Source organism: Myodes glareolus, chromosome 15 (assembly GCF_982192425.1).
Source record: "Myodes glareolus chromosome 15, mMyoGla1.1, whole genome shotgun sequence".
Taxonomy (NCBI): Eukaryota; Metazoa; Chordata; class Mammalia; order Rodentia; family Cricetidae; genus Myodes; species Myodes glareolus.
In genome coordinates this window covers 52534029-52553315 of record NC_142040.1, presented here as the reverse complement: position 1 = coordinate 52553315, position 19287 = coordinate 52534029, and the positions used below count along the sequence as shown (strand labels likewise).

Genomic DNA, 19287 nt, shown 5'->3' with positions numbered 1-19287 from the left:
ATGCCTGTTCTCTCCACTTTGGTGGTGCTGAAAGTGCTTTTCATGTAACTAAAAAAATTCTTTCCTTTTTTCGAACTTAGACCTCTCACTACTCTCTTAGGGTTGATCTATGAGATAACAATGTCTTATTCTTGTTGTTCGAACTACATCTAACAATGCACTTGCTGTGTGTGTGTATGTGTGTGTGTGTGTGTGTGTGTGTTTGAGTGTGCATGTGTATGTGTGTGCATGCGTGTATGCATGTATGTGTGCTCAGAGTGGGGATTGCATACTCTAGGCAAGCTGTGACTGAGCTACATCCTTATCCAGGGAGCCTATTATTGATGTCTGTTCCCTTGCTATTTCAAAGACTCTGTACAGACACAGACCCCTCAGCTCATCAGTAATTTTCCAGCATCTGGGACAGTTTCCACAAGTGTGAGAAATGTTTTGCTTCATGAATTTTACAGGATAGTCCCTAAAATGACTATGATAACTTTTAATTTGAAATTATGCACAAAACTTTCAATGAAAGCATAATTCCTTCCATAACCCAGTTCAGTTATTGCAGATTAACTTTTCCCACTGGATCAGGAGGAAGGAGGGTAGGGAAAAGAAACCAATGCAAAGTAAAATTTCCAAAATCTAAGTAACAGAGTTTATTCAGCCCATTATGTTAAAATATGTCCCAGATTTCCTCATCCCACAGAAAGAATGTGGTTTGTGAAAACTCTTGGCACACAATCCAACGGAGACAAACCATTAGCAGAGATCTTTCCTCTCAAATGTTACATGATCATTACAGACAAAGCAGGATGTTAGTTTTATTCTCATTCTTTTTGACACTCTAGAGAGCTTGACTGTGGTCACAACCAAAACTTAAAGGAATTATGATCAGATTAGTAGTCCGCTCAGGGCGTTATATAAGAGACAATGTCTTCCTTTCATGTAGCTCATTTGTTTCTTCTGTGCTTTCTCAATTTTCTTCTACTTTCTCACTTCTGGCTTTCTTTGCTGTTGTTTACAGCTCTCTGTTAGTAGGAAGAACTGGTGTGACGAACCTTCAACACAAGAGTTCTGGTCTAGTTGTTACAATGTAAGAACTCACAAAATCTAATGAGACCCAGTGATATAAGCATAAAGTGACAAAGAAGATGGGTGAGTAGGGTTATTTAAAGACAAATCATGAAGATTAGGACTATTTTGTATCCAAAAATACAGCTATCCTAACATGCACTGGACATGTAGATAGAAAAGATCAGCCCAAATAAATCATTTTCCAATATACAATTATGTAAAACTCTGTAAGTCGGAGTTATGAAAATGAGAGATCTGTCACACAATCCAACAAAGAATTAACTGAAAATACTTGTTATCTCAAGGTATGTTTATTACTGATCACAAAAAAGGGTAAACAAACACTTCTAAAAATCCATATGTGACAAGAGAATCATGACCTCTTAATGGTGGTTAAGTGTAAACTGATTAAGTAAATGGTTAGATAAGGTTATTCATGACAGAAAAGTGTTCAATGAATGTAGACTAAATATTAGAATAGTAGACTTAATTTAGGATAAATAAGTCAAGCTATGACTTCAGATAGATTCTTGGGATTCAGAAAATCTTGAACAGCCCACAGGTCCACTGGTTCTGTTTATTATTGATGTTTATTTTGATAATAAAATTTTATAAGAACAGAGCCACCCTCATTCACTTATGCAGTCATTGTTCGTGGTTGTTTTTGCGCAAAAAGGGCAGAGTTGAGTAATCATGATACAGGCCATATGGCGTACAAAGTCTAAAATACAATTATTATTTCTTACAGAAAATGTAAATACTCCAGTCTAAAGAAGATAAAGAGCATCCTTAATATTTTAGATTCATGATAAATACGAAAGAAATTCTGTAGCCATCACCTGTTGGTAGATGCAGAATGTTGGCCAGAAGAGCAACTTTGGATAATTTTATGAAAATAAACACATTTGCTAGTCACATCATCTTATCTTCGCATTTTTTTTCTTTGCAGATTTTGCAGTAAAGTTAGCGAAACTTTGTGAAGCTCAAGAAGACAGGGAGTCAGCAAGTTTTCTGTCTATCTTTAGCTCTTTTCAATTCTGGGCTTCCCATCTAACTGGAATCATTGAATTATTGGTGACTGAAACTCAGAAGTACTAAGGGACATCATAAACTTAGATGGAATCAGAACACAGGGCTTCAGGTGTCTAGATCAACATGCTAGTCTTTCTTGTGTGGCAAATATCCTAGAAAGGCTTTGCTCACAAAGAAATGAACACCAGGCTTAAGAAATAGTGACATCCTCCCACACATTTGAGTTTGTTCCATAGGAAAGCTCGCTAACACATGATCAGTTTGCATGCATGTATTATGACATGTTTTGATAACCACGACAGTTGTGCTGCCTAACAGCTACGGAGCAAAGGATTAAGGAAACCACTATTCTGCTGTAGCATTCTGGTTCCCTGCATGCATAATGGAGCATGTATTCCCAAAGAATGTTCACTCATGGGTGAATTCCTGGAAACTTGGTCTAATAGTACTGCTCAGAATATAGATTCCATTGTTATAGGAGAGGGGAGAAGGTATTTCCTAACCTACCTGCTTTATCCTTCACAGATGGATATTAATTAGAAGGAGCTGTGCTTTTTGAGGGTGAAACTACTAGAATTCTTTCATGTTTGCTGAGATATCAAATTCTCTAGAAAAATTTAAATTTCCTGACAGCACCGATGGGACAAAAGCCACAACAGTGTGCAGGGATTAGAGAAACTGTCTACCATGCAAAAGGTCCTCTTGGGCTTGGTCCCTGGCACTGAAAAAGAAAAGCAAAAAAAAAAAAAAAAAAGAAGAAGAAGAAGAAAAAAAAGCCACAGTAATGAACGGTGTTAATCATTCAGACTTAAAATTTTAAATACTATTATTAAACTCTTCATGAATAGAGCTGCGACTCAGCGGTCAGTATCAAATATGATATTTGACAGGGATCGAATCTTTAGCTGCTTCTAGAAAGAGCCAGTGTCATCCTTCCATTCCCAATGAACGCTTGCTATTGGTTGGATACGTTCACGGGCAGAAAGTCTCAGCATCTGGTTCCTACTTACACAGAGGCAAGATTCTTTGAGAAACTTAATGCTTGACAGTAGAAGAATGTCTTTGCTGTCTACCACTAGACAACAGTAACACCCCACCAGAAACTCTTTGCTTCTAAGGGAAGATGAGTTGGAAAGGGTTAAGGCCATTTTGCAGATGAGGTTTCCATGGAGTACTACTGTGAAGGGAAGTTGTTTACACTTGAACATGCATTTGCTGCAGCCTTACACACTGCATCTACATGGTAAGAATGCCTACATCTGCTTTATGTTTCGGTTGATGACTGCCCTAGTCCATGTATAAAGTATTACTCACAACATTTGAAATTATTATTCTGGCTTATGTGTTGATTCCCACTCCAACAGTGTAACACAGGATACGTGGCTCATGTTACTACTGTTACTGCCCATGTTTTAATTTCTTGTAACTTTTCGCTACTGGATTATTGTAGTATACTTTATTTCCACAAACAAAAGTGTTCTACATCAACACACACAAAATGTTTAAGGAATTAGATAGACATGAGTAGTACCAAAGATAAACCACAACAATAGGTATCTAAACCTTTTTGCACAACCACCCTCAACTAGTGGCATACACCATGCAAGACTGAGGGCCCCTCCATGTAGCCAGAGCAATCCAAGTGTCTCTCTTCACAATTGTTTGGCCAACTGGATAGTTTAGTGAGTCACAATCCCCAAATCATTCCGTCTCTCACAAATGGAAACAGATCTGCTTTGTTAGGTGAGTTTTCAGTCGTCAGTGCCCCAGGCTCAGTTTCTATGAGCCCAGTCTTGCCTTTGACCACTCAGGCCTTTGTCCAGTCTGAGGCCAGTCTAACAGGCTCTCCCACTCCAGAGGCCAGCTTTGCTTTCACCAGCAGAGAAATTTTCCCAGACATTTCAACCATGCCGGTGGCCAGTAGCTCCGCTGTATCTCTGAGATTTTACCTCTGCCTGGCTTTACCAGAGGAAGAACAGGTGTTTCTGCCTTCAATTTTCTGGGAATTGGACACTGCCTAACCAGCTCTGCTTTGCCTGCTGGCATCAAATGTAGGGCAAATGGAGACGTTACATAGAGGTAATCTTCTCGCCCATCTCTCTTGAGGAGGTTTCCTGCATGTTTATCAGATTTGGACTCCAAAGACTCATAATGTAGCTCTCTAGATAAATATTTAGCAAGAACAATGGCCTTGAAACTGCGCTCTCTGTGACTGAGTGGACAAAGCACCAAACCACCAAACTGTGGGTCATCATTCCAGGGTCTTTCTTCCAAGTTGGGCAGACAGCTAAAACCACAGGGGTCAGAGGTGGACTCACGGCGAGCCAATGGCAGAAGATCACAGGTTACCCCACCCTCAAAACTGTCCTGATATGCAAGCATGGGCTTGTTCACTTTTCGCAAATGATGGGCCCAAGGTTCAAAAGAAATTTAGAAACTTTTCTATGGGTCACTGACCTGTTCCATAACTTCATCCCTTAAACTTTAGCGCAGAGATAGGCGCCGTCTGTCTAGTTCTAGCAAATGGGTTTCTATTGCAAGAGGTGCAAATGAGTCTCTCAGACACAGCCACTTCTGAGTCCTTGGAAAAGCCTAGCTCTTTGCTATGCAGAATTAGAAATAAGGGCTCTGTTATGGAGGGCTTATTCTGAACTCAGCTGGACACTAAGAAGGCTTTATTATAATTATATTTTACGAGTTTATCAAAAAAGCTACTGCAAGGGATGATGGGAGTTTTCACTGACTTTAACATGTTTCTCCTTATGGCTGGTAGGAAAGCTTCCTAGTATACATTAGATAGTTCTAGTGCCGAGGACATGAACATGCCAGGAGCATTTCCTTCTTGCTCTGCATGGTTTATTGGGCTTTGTTTTTTTTTTTTTTTTGGCACATTCTTAAGAACATGCAGTTCAGAAGAGGAAGGCATTTTTGAGAAGAAAACAGACAATAAATGGGCAGAAAACTAAACAAAAAGGAATTAGGGGCTTCTGTGGAGCCACCCCCGTGCCAGTGGGGTAAGTAGAAGAAAAAAGAATTTCTTTTTAAAATAGAGAGTGATGATAGTGGAAATGGGTTGAGATAAGCAGGTAAGTTTATTCTTTAGGCCTCATATTAAACACAAAGTGATTCTTAAAGAATCTTTTTATAACGAAGATATGCATACAATCAACTGGTCCTTAGTGTCTGACAGCCACATACAACGTGGGATGGAGGTCAACAGGAAAGGTAGTTTTCTGTCTTATTGTCTTAGAACCTACACCTCTAAGTGGTCAGTTTTCACTTCTTTCAGTCACATAGATAGCTATTTGCTTCCTAATTGTCTGTAACTTGTGGTGGCTTGAACTGTTTAGTAGGTTTTACCATTAATGAGTATTGAGGTTCTAAGGAAACAGTGGGCTCTGGGGCAGTATACAAAGGAGAAACCATGATGATCCTGCTCTTGGGTATGTCAAAGTGTGGTGGTGTCAGCCAAGAAGCATATCATTGACACAGGATAGATAAAGGTCATGAGGAAGCACCATGGCTGTAAATAATACAATTAAGATTTTCCTGTAGGGCAGCGTTTGCCTTCTCTCATTCTTCTTTCATGTCTTAACAGGTAGTTAATTCCATTGACTGATTTTTCAACTCTACCCAGCACTCTGAATATGCATTCCATGTGGTCCTTTTCTACTAAGGGGTCTCCAAAATCCGTGATGACCCGAAGCTCATAGTGAAAGGAAATAAAATAATAACATATGTAAATAAACATATATAAATAAACTAAAAGGAAATATAAATAATAAGAATCTCAAGTCCTTGAATAAGATCAAGTCTTAGCAGGCTTATATCCCAGGATTCATCTTGGTTACTTAAATTCTACCTGAATTATTTATAAACCTACTATTGATAAAACATGCCAACTAATATGGAGGTGGGCTATTAAATTTCATCTCTTCCTCCATACATCTCTGAAAATGCATCAGTTTATCCTAGATAACCACACTGAATAATCCATTTGAGTTTAGAAATGAAACTCCAGAGTGAGGAAGACTCAGAACTCCTAACAACAGGGGCAGTGGTCTTTGGCTTCATGGAGTCATAGCATCCTAGAAGACAGAAGACTTATTAAGAGGATCTGGTCCATATTCTCACATGTGGATTTCTGAAATTTTTGGAAAGGCTGGAGTGTTTTCATGCATATTTTTTGCCACTTTAGTCCTAACCATGAGCAAAGATAAAAAATTAAAAGTCACAGACACAAACACTGGTATGATGTTAATGAAGACACCTGAAAAGCCAAATCAGAAAGTTCTGGGAGACATAATGCATCAAATCTAATTCTGATCAAAGTGATGGGATTAACTCCATCCTCCTCTACCTGCCACCATGCTGCTCTGACCCCTGAACGACTGGGTGTTATCTGAGGGCAGAGCTCCACTTGATATATTTAATACAAGTGTTCCGATAAATAAAGAACTTACACTCTAATGACTTGAAGTTGATTTTTTAAATAATTAAGCCCTTTATAATATTTTGAACTATTTGGAGAATATTCAATATTTGAAATGGCTTTTAACTTTTAATTCAGTGATGCTGCCAGGAAAACCTTCAAAACTTAATGAAGACCATAGTTTCCTTTTTCTTTTGCAGTTTTGAATCTGAAACTTAATTCAATTATGAGAAATATGTGATGTGTGTTGTATAACATTTTAATTACACTTTTACTGAAAAAATCAAACCAACAGATGAATGAACAGATTGATGATTTGATTAAAATTAACAATCCCAATAATGCATATCAGTCTCTATTGAAAACCACACTGTGGCAACTGAAGCAAAAGAAAAGACTGTATCATTTTTAATTAAAATATTTATCAAGCTTGAGCTTACAGCATAGAAGATGAACCATTATAATTACTACCTTATGGGTATTGTTGAAGCATGTATTATGTAGATTGAAGAGATCTTAATGGATTTGCATAGACCTCAATTCTGCAAATCAATTCTTAGCATCATCAGGAAGAGGGTAAGGCCTGCCGCGTTCAGGCTGTTAGTGGGAAGTTGAATCATTTGAGAACAGAATTCTCTAGCAGAAGACACAGGGTGGAAAGTCAAGAATACAGAGGGAAGCTACTGCTGGCCCTGAGCTTGCTTTATCTCCCCCCATAAAACTCTGGAGAAAAACCTTGAATATTTTTAAAACAAATATTGAGATGACAAAATAATTAATGATCTTTTTTGTTTTGATTTGTTTTTAAAAGTTTTATGGGCCCTGGGGAGTAACTAGAAAAAGATTGCATGGCTTGCTAGGTAATTTTTTGTTTTGTTTTTGTTTTTTTTCAGATTAAAGAAACATGCCTGAGGTTGTAGGTGGACAGGATGCAGGAATTATGAATAACAGACAGAAGAACCTGGACAGGAAGGTATGTAGCAACAGCCTGGTGGGATTGGCAACTATGTCCAGACCTAGGTGAAGGACCTTATGGCAGGTGGGTTAGATGGGAGTCCTCCTGGGGGAGGAGCTGACCTGTCCAACCCCTGCCAACCCTCCCAGGTGAAGAGTGACCTGCAGGAAGAAGTCATGCCATGGTGACAGCTTCACTTAGAAAGAGTAAGAAGGAACCGGATGCCAAAAGCACAGCAGAGTGGCTGAGACCCAGAACTTTGTAGCCAGGCTCAGTTCACATCCTGGTTTTTTTCAGCTGACACCTCTGTGAACTTGGAGCAAATGATTAAAGTTCCTTTACTATGTCTCATTTCCTCATCTGTAAAACCACAACAAGATTATTCAGTTATCCATATAATTGGATCTAGTTATCATAAAAATGGCTGAGATGATTAAATTAGTTAAAATACAAAATTCTCAGGACATTTTTTTTTGCATATAGTAAAGGCTCATTAAGTACTTATCATCAAAGTGTTACATTTATATAGAGAAACTGACCAACTGCATAAAGCAATAAAGCCAAGGAGTTGGTAAATATAACTGATATCAAACACGCTCAGAAAAGGTAAACTAACAGCTTGACCATGACCATTCGAGCACTCAACCAGGATCAGTCATCAAAAACACAAATCACATGAGATCAGTCTTGACACAGGATGGACTTTTTATGGTCAGAAGGTAACAGACAGCAAACAGAAACTTCTGCTTGGATGGAATTTATGTTTTTGTGGTTAAATAAATGAAGCCGCAAATTACTAATGTTTCTAAGTAGCACTATAGGCGACTGGATTTTTAGTTCAAATCCAATGACTGTACTTGGGATAGGGCAGGGGCAGTTGTGCCAGACAGGATTAGGGTTTGTTAGCACAGCCTGGCCATCTGGAAGCTATGCTGTCTTGACTGCTAAATTCTACACTCAATCTCACACCTTTCTACTCTACCATTGTTACCTTAGTACAATCTAGTCTTTCCCTTGCTTGTACATATATATGCCCAGCATTCCATGGTCAATTTTTTTCTGGATCATCATCTGTCACCCCATTGACGTTAAAAATGTTTCTTAAAAATCCATTCCTTCCCTACTTGAAACCTCCCAGTGATTGCTTCAGAGCAATTGAAATCCTTACTCTGTCCCATGACCTCAGGCCTTCTCTCTCTTTCCATACCTGCCTCAGCCCCTCTGAGGTCCACTCACACTGGCCTCCTTTGTGTTTCTCATACACACCATAGTCTTGCTATTTCCTCTTCCTGTAGCCATCTTTTTCTCAGATTATTTTTTGTATGGTTTCTTCTTAGCGTTGTTCTCACAATAAGAATACACATCCCAAGAGAAGGCAACTCATGCAGGCCTATTGAAAGTGGAACTCATAAGCCTCTAGTTCCTGTGTTTCGTCTTATTTTTTCTTCTCAGCATTTGCTTTTGTTTTGATTTTTAAATGTGGATGGAGGTTATTTTATCACTGAAGTATAAATTCTTCCCAAATATCATTACTCCATCTCTAACTCTCCTCATGGGCCCCTGTAGAACCTCTACAAACGGAAAACGAGTGAGTTAAACTGTTGGGTGTTCCCACAGCTTCCTAAGCAGCAGATCTCTGTCCACCTGTCTCCTGAAACCTCCTGAGTAGTGTCTGTGTTTTCTACTAACCTTGCAGACTCAGAAACTTAGAGAAATGAGAATGGCTCATCAGTTTTCGTCTTCTCACTCTCTGTCAAATCTAATATAAAAGCATGGCTTCCCTTTGATATTAATACAACTTCTTGAGAAGAATTGGTGTCCCAGATTCAGCTAGGTATGAGCAATTTGTTTTAGGATTATTCTCCACACCCCAGGTTCTTCCATATTGATAATTTCCAAACAAACCTTCATTATTCTTCTTGCCTAGTCTGTTTCAGGTAGTCTCTGCATCCCAAGTGATTTTTCCCATGTGTGAGATGTCATTACACAACCAAGTTAGTTCTTGGCAAACTTAACCTGGTAAAAGTCGATCCATGACAGCCCATGGAAACTATCACTGACGTTACACTTTTAATAAGGGCATGACTGTGCTAAGAATGGAACTAATTGACCTGATAATGGCGGAGATATGAAAGTAACTCTTGATCAACTAAAGATCGACACAGCAATTGAGAAATTCAATATATGGGTGGCAGGCAAGTTCAACCTTTATATTTCTATCTCTTAATTATTAACCTTGTGGAAATCTGGCTTTCAAGTTTTATATAAGGACTTTTAATCCTAAGGTGATTTGGGGTGACTTTGAGGTTGGAATCTGCTTAGAGAAGGAGAAGAAAACCATACTCTAAAAATCTGAAAATCACACAAGTCTAAGTGTGGAATAAAGAAATTGCCAGAAGAAAAGCATGGTTTGGCTTTCTGGGTCATGTGACATAAAACAAGCAATAAAAGAAATAGATACAAGCAATTAAGATTTGACTTATTGCTGAGAAGCAGTTCTTAGGAATGCACGTCATCCTCACGTGGAGAACTATAAATAAATACAGACTCTCAGGCCCCATTCCCAGAACCTGACTCAATGGGCCTACGGGTAATTTTTAAGGCTCCCAAGATGATCCTCCTGTGCAATCAGTGTTGAGAACCACAGGTTTAGAGCTTGCTTTTTGCTATAGCTAAAGCTTTCGGCAGTTGTTCTTACATTAGTAATGGATTTGGAGACAGAGAAGAAGAAAACCATTTGCGAACGATGTGAATTGACCTGCCTTCTTGCCTTAAAGTGAGTGCCCTCCCTCCTGTGACAGGCTGCCTTTTGTCTACTATTCTTTAGAAGGAATGCTAGCTTCACCATTGGCAAAGATCCAACTTGTAGAAGGAACTCTTTAAAAGGTCCGCTCAAAGAGCAGACAGCAGCCTACAGAATGAGAAAGAAACTTTGCCAGAAGGCTAACATCCATAATTTAAACACAACTGCAAAATAAACATCACACACACACAAAATAAACAAAAACAACCCCCAGAAACAACTTGTCAGTCAACAAATAGGCCAAAAAAATGAGCATATTATTCTCAAAAGAATAAACACAAATGGCTAATACACATTTTAAGAAAGTGTTTGATATCCTTAACCATTAGGAGGATGCAGAATAAAATTACTTTCAGTAGAGCATGGCTGGACATGCCTTTAGTTCCAGCACTCAGGAAGCAGGGGCAAGCAGATCTTTGTGAGTTCTAGGCCAGCGAGGACTACATAGTCAGACCCTGTCTCAAGCAAACAAAACCACCTGGTGATACTGTCTCACCACTTATCTTATGTCATATGCTGACTGTCAGGAAATTTGGCGACAGATACTGTTGATGGTACCTTGGGTGGGTATACTAATTGATTTGGAGATTTCCCAGAAAATTAAAATGTAATTACCATGTAACCCAGCTAGACTATGCCTGGGCATATTCCCAAAGATCTCCATATTCTTCACAGAAAGAGTTGCAGATCCCTATTTTTTGGCCCTACTCACAACATTGCGGAATTAGAATCAGCCTAGATGCGTATTAGTGGATAGACGGATAAGGAAAATGTGGTTCAGATAAACTGTGAAATTTTATTCAGCTGAAAATCATGACATTTGTGAGAAAATGGCTGGATATGGAAAACAAGATATTAAACAAGATGAATCGAATTCAAAAAGAAAAGAAGAAAAAAACCCCACATTCTCACTCACATGTGGCTCCTACTTTGTAATGTATTCATTTATCTACCTATCTTAGGTTTTATAGATAGGTATAAATATGGATAAAGCCTAAGAGACTAGAAAGAAGACTAAGCGATGATAAAAACTGGTGCTGAGGAGGTGTTGGGGGAAGGGCAACAGGACACACAGGACATGAAGGTAGAACAAAGATTAAGGTAAGGTCACACGGAGAGGAAGGGTAGGGGGTCAGGGGAGGAGAAGACTGTACTAAAACGTAGTTTGTTTGAAAACACCGTAACCACATCTAATACATTACATGATCTTCTAAAAAGCAAAATAAAAATTGGGGCTGAGGAAATGGCTCAATTGATCACTTGCTGCTCTTGCAGAGGACACAGGTTCAATTCCTAACATCCATGTGGTGTTTCATAAGCATCCAGAACTCTGGTTTCAGGCAACCCCATGCCCTCTCCCAATCTCTTTGGACACCAGCAGGCACATGCTGCATCCACAAACATTCAAACAAAACACTCATAGACATAACATGAAATAGGTACATCTATAAAAATGTAAGAATAAATAAAACAAAACATTTAAAGACACAACTGTAAAAACATAGACGTTCTCTCTTTCTCTCTCACTCTCTCTGTTGTATAATAAGCAATCAATATCCTCTCAATGAGCAACAGGAGAGATCAGAAAGGGTGTCAGGCTCCAGAGTCAGCAAGAATACAGTCAGAGCCCTCGCTTCCCACAGCAAGGGTTTTGAATTATATGTGGGTATGACCAAGTGTCACTTGAGTAATGACCCAAGTCTCATGGGATTGCTGTCAGGCTGCCTTCTGGCAGCTGATACCCATAGTCTCCCACTTCTGCCAGCTAAAGAAGGTTTGTAATCCTTACTCATCCATGCGTAATGTAAATTCATTCATGTAAGAAATGATACTGCTAGAAGCAAAGACCTCTGTCACTAACAGGAGGCTGAGCAGACTCACTTTGGGACCTAAAACAATACAGAGAATTCCGTAGCTGAGGACTTTAATCTCCGTCATCTCTGTCCCAGCCAGCATTCTGCTCAGGTCAAGTCATTAACATCCATTTCCCAATTTGTACGATTGGAGGGGTGAGAGAGTTACCTATGGTTATGGAATAGCTACTGTGGACACCAGTAGGCATGGTAATAAAGCCCCTTGAAGTAACTGCAAATCCTGGTGGTTGAAAACAACTTTGACCTACCAATTGCCCATGCTAGGCCTGACTCTGGGTAAAAGCACACATAGAATGGAAAGGTTCGGTCAAAAGGAGGCCTCAGAGACATCATTCAAGAAGATAGGATCGTAGTTGGCAGTTATTTGGAAATCAATGTATAAATACATCTGTAGATAAAATTTCTACAAAGCAAAGACCACATTCCTCGTTTGCCTGTTTCATGCCATTTAGAAGAATTTCCTTTATTTTTTATGGTGATGATACTCAAATTCTGGCTTCACATTAGAACACTCTGGGGAATTCAAACAAAAACAAGATAAACCAACACTGGTTGTTGAAAGCTAGATTCCAATCTTGGGTTGACTAGATAGAGGCTGTAGATAAAGGACTGAGACATTAGTAGTTTTCAGTTTCCTAGGCAATTCTGAGATCACGCCCTGTTGTGAGAGTCATTGCATTAGGCCTGCTGCTCTTTACCAAGTCAGCAAACACCCCCTGATGCTGTCATTGCCACAAATCTCCACATGTTTCCTTCGGTGATGGCCTTTCTCCTCCCCTTTTGTCTAGACTCATCCTCAATGTTCAACCAGACCCTCAGCAATGAACTTTAGAATTAATATCTATCCTGCCCTCCACAATTGCCAAAGTCTAATTGCTTTTATCATCTATGTGACACCCCAGGAATGTTCTTTTAGGTTGCTACTGGACAATTAGGCTCATGCACCATTTCCTAATTAGAGAATTATTCCATCCTTCCAGATCCTTGCCCTATTGAAGTTGGGCATAGATTTCTTGGATAAATAGATGATTATATATACATATATACGCAATCATATGTAAATATATAAAATTATATAAAAATTGTAGTCATAAATAAACATATAATCACACATATAAACACATGCTATATATATATTGATCTGCTGAAGTTCACTGAACTTTCTACTAAGTTGAATCTAGTCATCTTTTTTTAAAAACTGTTTTCCCCAGAGTTAGGTTTCCACTGGAAATGAACAGTTGCAAACCAATGTTATTGGCATGCACCCAAAAGCATTTTGTATATGAAGAGAATATCTCCTTCTGGTAAGAGGACACAGAGCCCAGCAGGGCTCAGGCCATCAATGATATAAAGAGGATGATTCTTTTAGAGCACATTTCTTCCTCAGCATTTTCTGTGCCATTATCATATCAACTCTAAACGTGTGCAGTATTACTGGAAGAAATAAGTGAGTCCAATGGACAATCGGGCAGAAGAGACAAACTGAGTCTCTGCATGCATGATCTCCAAAGTCAGAGGCCTCCCCTCCTTCTAGATTCTGACTGCTCTTCCCCTCGCAGGAAACAAGAACAAATTATATCTTTGTTTCGATGACATACCTAAGTGTTATTTTAGTCAGTGAAGAAAGAAGGCAAAGGTGGCCTTTTGTGACACTCCTGATGCAGTCCTTCTGGAGACTGGGGTTGCTTCTTGTTCAAGCAGTTCTCATCAAGAGGATGGTAAGGAAAGCGCACTTCTCTTCATGGGAGATGGCTTAAGGAGTTTTGCATATGTATGTGAAATCCTAGCTCTCTTCTCCTTGGCTTTCCAAAGCACTAAGAGATACAAATGTATCATCTTAGGAAGCAATGTAAAGATAACATTTTTAGAATGTGCCTTTGGTCACTGGGTTTTGTGAAAAAGCTTCTTGAGATTTTCCTACTTGAAGGACTGTGTCCTGGTGACAAATGTAACCACAGAGTTAATTTTATTAAGTCCCATATCAACAGGGTGGGATTGGCTTTAACTGCATCATGTGCATAAAATCAGCATGAGAGGTGGGGAGAGGGTCCTTTCAACTCTCTAATTCATCAGATAACTGAATTCGTGGTAGACATGAGAAGAGTATTAGCCAAGCATAGAGGAAAAAAAAAATGATGTCCAGGAGAAAGGGGGGACAGTAGGAAATTCCTATCATATCTTTGTCAAGTTATCAGTCTTAAGTAGTGCTATTCCAAACAAATGCAATGTAAGCCATAAGTAATGTCATCTAAACTTGCTATTAAGGCACAGTAAAACAAATTAAAGCTAGTAGGTAAAACTGATCCATTTTCACCGAAACCAGTTCATCTAAAATGTTACCATTTTGATATACAAACTAAAACTAGAAGCAAATTTGCTTTTTGTTTATGGGGTGCCAGGTGTTTAAAATCTAGGGTGTTTTACAAATTGAGCATCTTTCTTATAGGTTATCCTCAAGTCAAGTACTCTACAACTGGACATGACTTTATAATCTCTGTATTTTCGTCATAAAATTTATCAATATCTGGAATGGTCTTTAAAATAGATTTTTTTATGATTTGTGTATAAGGATCACATATGCATATGGGTATGTCATGCCACAATATTTATGTGGAGGTCAGAGAGCAACTTTTGGGAGTTGGCTCTTTCCTCTACATTTCATGGGTCCCATTGATACAACTCAGGTCTCCAGGCTTTCACGGCAAGCGTTTTTATCCTTGAGGCCATCTTACCAGAGCTTGAATGATTTCTATGTGTTTGTTCATCTCCCTGCTAATGACCATTTTTCCTTCCAGAGAAGCTAGCTAGATTTCCACTTTTCTCTCCATTGTGCAAGCAACTACTCACACAACACACAGCGGAGCGCAGGTGAGTAAATGAATGGATGAATCCTGAGCACAGGAAGCAAATGTAAAGACTGTCTTGATACAAAAACTAGTAGAAACTGAAAAAGCTAGTAGAAAATGAAAACCCCAGAGTTTTTTGAACTTGAAAAGACTGCCCAGGATGCGAGTGACAGTCAACCAGCCCCAGCTCAACTGCCTACACTGACTATCACTTTTCTGAAATGTGCAAGCTGAGCGCGGCAAGAGTCAGGAGGACTACTCCCCACAAGTGGTTTGTCGTTGCTACAAGTTAATATGTGCCACAAGTTCTGTTCCCCTCACTTAGAGTGATCCGCCACATGTGGTCAGCCCTGCCCTTGAGAACGATCCAAGTCCAGTTGACATGGTGCAATGTTCTGATATCGGGAAGGCTGGCAGCACTAGGTAGTGGAAAAAGAATGGATGACCAAGTCAGACAGACCTGGACTTCTACCCCAAGCTGTGTGGGCTGGACAAATTAGGTACCTGCTTCTACCCCTCATTTTCCTTACCCGTAAAACTTTACATGATAATTCATACCCTTGAAATTTCATTGAGAATTAGTTGAGGTGTACAGAAGTATGCACCACCCTGCCTTCTAAAGGCTCAGGGAATGGTATCAATGTCGCCATCTTTGCACACAAGTACTCCAAAGAACATCGGCCTTTCCTACTTTGTGAGTGTGTAATTTCCTTGTCCTTAAGGTTTGATTTTTTTTTTTCTACTTGAACCTGAGAGGTCAAGTAGGGGAGCTTCTAAGTTGAGTTGAAATCTTAACTTGTACCAAGCATTGAAAGATAGCAATGGAGCCAGGCCGTGGTGGCACACGCCTTTAATCCCAGCACTTGGGAGGCAGAGGCAGTCGGATCTCTGTGAGTTCAAGACCAGCCTGGTCTACAAAAGCTAGTTCCAGGACAGGTTCCAAAGCTACAGAGAAACTCTATCTCAAAAAACAAAACAAAACAAGCAAAAGAGAAATGGAGACATTTATCTCTATGGAGACATTTATCTCTATGGAGACAACTTGTAGTGTATTTCGAGATACATGTGGGGACTTTTCTGGTTTCATATTCAACTGCTTGTAGCTGTAGGCACAGATAACTATTTTGCATGCAAAGTTATAAGCCAGAAAGGAACTGAGAGAAAGTCTGAGAATCCATGCCAATCTGGAAGTATTTTATTTGTTGCCAATACACAGAGTTCTGCTTGACATAGCACAGTTGAGACAATAAACTTGACCCTGGGTTTTGAACTCCTCTCTCATCCTAGAGACTAATGAGCTGGTTTCTCCCTTTCTTCTGGTAACACAAGCCTCACAGGAGAGACAGCTGCTCTAAGATACACAGACTAGTGGGCACTTGCAATGCCACAGGAAAATTAAGAGTTGATGGCTGAGCAGGGGTCAGGCATGATATAAATAGTATTTCCATTTCCTCAATAACCACACAAGAAAAGCAGAATTATTCCCCATCTTACATCAGGAAAAGCGAGACTCAGAGAAATCCAGTTCCTTGCTGAAGCATAACTATAATGTGATGAAGTGCAGGCTCCCCCTGAAGCTCTCGGGCTCCAATGCCATGTGCTTTCTGCTCTACAGCCCCTGTGCTGTTGGCGTTGTCATTTCTACAAGGTGTTGAGACCATCTACCTTTCAAAGACAAAGTACATATGCCCAAATGAATACTATCACTTCGCCACACCGTGTTTGGGGGAGCAGATCAAGCTTTGTCTCCAAGCAAAGCCTTGGCTCTGCTTTCTGACAGTCAACCAGTTGGCCTGAAGGACATTGGTTCCTGCGGACACTGACCCTCTGCAGGCTGCTTTCCAGGGCTATTTGTGGACAGAAACCTCTAGGGCAGTGGTTCTCACTGTGCGGTTGAATGACTCTTTCACAGGGGTTGAATGTATTTACATGACAATTCATGACAGGAGCAATATTACAGTTATGAAGTAGTAATGAAAATAATTTTCATGCTTGGAGGGTCACCGCAACACCAGGAACTGTATTAAAGAGTGCAGGGTCAGGAAGGTTGAGAAGCACTGCCCTAGGGTAAGGCATTAAGAATCGAGAGGAGGGGGTCCCATAGAAGCTCATAGACTGATAAAGCCATTGAGGACACCCACCGTCTGAGCACCCTAGCAAGTAGGACTGTCTCTCCCAGCAGTGCCTCAGACTCCACCAACATGACCACTTATTCCCATAACCAGCGCAGCCACCAGCAAAAGCTTGTCTGGATGGGTCCAGATGCAGCATCCTTAAAGACAATGGGGTTTTCAGGCATGGCCAACAAGGAGTATTTGTGTCAAATTCTTCACCTGTTTCTTAAAAAGAGTATCCACCCTGGGGAAATGACCCAATCAGTTCTCAAAAGGACCCTTACTCTGAAAAAAGCCACGGGGGCAAAATGTCTGAAATGTTCCTGTTTCCTGCGCTGTTCAGCACCTCTATTCCATTAAGAACTTACATAAAGAATGAGCAACTTCCCTAAATTTTGTAGAGTAAACTGAGGCCAGGAGAAGGTAAACACCCAAGTTTGGAGTCTAACAGAGGCAGAGAGGGGATTGGTTAAGACACTCAGGTGGGAAATCTTTTCCAGCCAATTCCATGAATGAAGATTAAAGGATGCTCCCACCCTCGTGAGATTAATAGCAGGCTGCAAGCATTTTCAATTTCAATCACAGAAAACACCAAGTTCTTGGTTATTAGGGAAACATGTGTTGCTCCCCGGCCACACAGGTAGAGGTCACTAACAGGATATTTTTCTACTTAAAAAGCCACAACTACAGCTTTTGCTTTCCCCTACCTCAGCAGTCCGGCTCTGGGTTCCTGCAGTCGAGCCCCCTTCTTTTCTCCCACGTTGCCAGCACTCTGCTTCAGCAGTGTGTCCTTGCTTCTACCCCGAGGGCTTGAATTCCTAGCTCCCGGCCAGCAGGTTAAGACTGGGAGACTCGTCCCTGCCACTACTTAGTTGCATTTGGGGGTGGTGTGTGCGCTGCCGCTGGCGCGGGGGCGGGGGCGGGGGCGGGGGCGGGGGCGGGGGCGGGGAGGGAGTCAGGGGCACAGGTAACTCAGTGTCGCTACTCGGCAACCATTCGTGTTTCCCGAAGGAGACAGCCCAAGTTAGCTGCCACCGCGTCCCGTGTCTGATCCCTTTCTACCTCCCTGCTTTCTCCCTAGCTTTTCATTTTGACACAAACCACCTGCAACCCCAGTAACCCACACTCACGCTGCACCCGTTTTCAAGGGCTCATTTGAAGGTATATTTTAAAATATGCCCAGCGTAGTTGTAAAGGCTAGGGTGCGTAGTCAAGCACCTTGGCATATATTTAGCTTTTCTGAAGAGGGACATCAAGGTTTGACTTTAAACATGGTCACAGCACGGGATGCGATTTCCTCAAGACTGGTTGCTGCCTGACATTCCCCCAAGCTATCGGCGCCTGCAGCCAACCGCTCCACCTCTCACATGCAGCCCCGAACCTGCGATTCTAGACAGCGCCCGCCCGCGCCACCCCTGGCCGCGCGCAGCCGTGTCTAACCCAGGTACTCACTTTTGCTGGGGAGAAAAGTCTGCCATACCAGGCGGTGCGCACTTCCTGCAATGGACGTGAGCTTTATTGCTGCAGGTGAAGCAGTTTCCTGAGCCCTGGGTAAAAATCCAGAAGGCAGGAGAAGAGCGAGTAAGACTGAACAGGAAGGCGGGGAAAGCCCAGCCCAGAAGACCCGGTGTCTGGGGATTTTAGCCTCTGCTCCCGCAGTCGCCAGCCGCGTGTCTCTGCGAAGAAGAAGCTCAACTCGGTGCACTTGTTCACTCTTTCTTCACTAGAGGAGGAGTCAGTGTTGCAACATGCATGTTCCTTGCTGGAGGCAAAACAGAGATTTTCTCCAGCATGCAAAAGGTCCAGAGTCTGCCAATTCTACAAGGCAACGGAGGTATTTGGAGGAGTCGGACTGCAGAGAAGAGGTGGACAAGAAATTTTCTGATTTCCCCTGGATCCGTTTTGCATGATCAAGGGTCGTCTTCTACTAAGACTTGACAAAACAATAATAAAAATGCCCTTTAAGTCGAGTGACCTCAGAGATGACAGTTCTCTCAGTAGCCAAGATGAGGCTTGGTGTCAAATTTCTTTCCTTATTTCCCAGCAAGCAACACTGAGCAGCGGCTTGTCAATACTTGAGGGGGCTCCGGGGATTTGTATCACACCTTCCTCGGGAAGGAGGAGGAGTCAGAGAAAAGTGGTCAACAGAGAAAAAGCAGGGACCCGAGGAGGCTT

The 19287-nt window shown here is 41.0% G+C and overlaps 1 protein-coding gene across 4 annotated transcripts in view; it reads right to left on the bottom strand.

Annotated features, from left to right (window-relative positions):
- Positions 1–18771, bottom strand: part of Prlr (prolactin receptor) — a 172451-nt gene extending 153680 nt beyond the window's left edge. For 2 of the 4 annotated variants that reach the window (XM_048429343.3, XM_085676642.2), the window contains exon 1: positions 18565–18771. The gene's annotated coding sequence lies outside the window, so the exon portion shown is untranslated. Of the gene's footprint in view, positions 1–17819; positions 17992–18564 lie in introns of those variants that run through there. The other 2 variants (XM_085676639.2, XM_085676640.2) reach the window with 1 other exon arrangement.
- Positions 18772–19287: the final 516 nt, after the last annotated feature.